Source organism: Magnolia sinica, chromosome 1, assembly GCF_029962835.1.
Source record: "Magnolia sinica isolate HGM2019 chromosome 1, MsV1, whole genome shotgun sequence".
Lineage (NCBI taxonomy): Eukaryota > Viridiplantae > Streptophyta > Magnoliopsida > Magnoliales > Magnoliaceae > Magnolia > Magnolia sinica.
In genome coordinates this window covers 64717228-64719016 of record NC_080573.1, presented here as the reverse complement: position 1 = coordinate 64719016, position 1789 = coordinate 64717228, and the positions used below count along the sequence as shown (strand labels likewise).

The 1789-nt window shown below is 38.6% G+C and overlaps 1 non-coding gene across 1 annotated transcript; it reads left to right on the top strand.

Annotated features, from left to right (window-relative positions):
* The first annotated feature begins 250 nt into the window (after positions 1–250).
* LOC131222887 (small nucleolar RNA R71) lies at positions 251–357 on the top strand. The gene has a single exon (XR_009160219.1). It is a non-coding gene; the product is annotated as a small nucleolar RNA R71 (small nucleolar RNA).
* The last annotated feature ends 1432 nt before the right edge of the window (positions 358–1789 follow it).

Genomic DNA, 1789 nt, shown 5'->3' with positions numbered 1-1789 from the left:
AGCATTTATATCATCGTCCTCTTTTAACAAATATATTCCACCCCTCTCCTTTGGTTGAATAGGCTTAGATGTGGTGCTAGGTCTTGGGGAGATGTCCCATGATTATGCGGTTTCAGCAAGTTTGTCAAAGTGATCCCACACATCATCGATATTTTTGTTCATGAATTCCTCATTGCACATCATCTCGATGATTTGGCGCATGTAAGATGTTAGTCCTTCATGGAAGAAATTTGTTATGCACCATGTTTCAAAATCGTGTTGTGGGCATGAACTGATGAGATCCTTGAACCGCTCCTAACATTGGAAGAATGTTTCATCTTCCTTTTGGATGAAGTTTATGATTGACTTCCTGATAGTGTTCATCTTATGACATGGAAAAAATTTCTTTATGAACTCCCTTATCATGTCATTCCATGTGCCAATAGATCGCGGACGTAGTGAGTGCAACCACGTCTTAGCTTTTTCTTTTAAGGAGAAAGGAAAGAGTTTCAGCCTAACTGTGTCCTCAGACACATTAGGAAAGTATAAAGTGGCTATAATCTCGTTAAACTCTTTCAAATGTAGATATGGACTTTCAGATTCAAGTTTAAGGAACTATGGAAGGAGTTGGATCACTCCTTGCTCAATATCTGTGTTTCCTGTATTTTTTAGAAAGACCATACAGGAAGGGGTGCTCATCCTATTGAGGGTTAAATATTACATATTATCCCTCATTTATATGTTGGTTTTATGAATATGATATTGCTTAATGCCTATTTTACTCATGTTTGTGTTGTAAGGTGAATTTAAGAGCTTCGATTGGAAAAGGTGCTAAAAGCATGAATTTAATGCTCAAAGATCACCAAGTCAAAGAATGATCATAAGAGACAAAGATTGAAGATTTCAAGGTCCTAAGATTCTAGGAAACCAAGTGAAGAAGGAAAGAAGTCAAAAGAACAACTGCAGAATTCACATTTATTGTGTCATCGAACATCGTTCAATGAAATCGTAGCTACCATTCGATGACATCGAACGCGGGTGATGATATCGAATTTATGAAAGAAAATCGAGTTGGTTGCTGGACAAATTGAAGACATTTTTCGATGACTCGAAGCCTTGCTCGATGACGTCGTATCCAGTTTGATGACATCAAATTTTCTGTTGATTTTTAGCAAAACTCGCTGGAGACATTGGGCACAATGTATGATTACTCGAAGGCCTCCTCAATGATATTGAAGACATGTTTGATGACATCGAATTTATTGAAGAAATTGAATTAACTCATTGGACTGTTTTGAACGCATTATCGATTCCTCGAACAACACTCGATGACATCAAAGACACATTTGACGACATCGAAGGTAGGTTCGATGACATAAAAAGTTACGCAGCACGGAAAGAGCACGTATAAAAGTCACCTTCGATGACATCGAGGGTAGTTCAATGTCATCAAACCACTTGCACAGAGTTGCGTGGAATTACACGTAGTGCGTAAATTTGAGGCAGTTTCTAGATTTTTCCAAGGAGGTGCGAAAGGAGGTGTTACACAACTATAAATAGGAGTCCCCAGGGCATCCCTGGGCATCCATCTAGGATTTGGAGGAGCGAAGCACATGGGCGGAGAGCCGTCGCTATGCGTTTTTCTTCTTTCTTCCTTAGTTTTTCATATTTTCTTCTAAGGTTTTAGATCCAATCATGTCTATGGTTGGCTAAACCTCTTAGCTTGGGCTAAGAGGTGAAGCTTGTAGCGTGATGGGATGTTTTCTATTTCTTTGATTCATATTTATGTTGAATTCTCTTTGATTCTAAT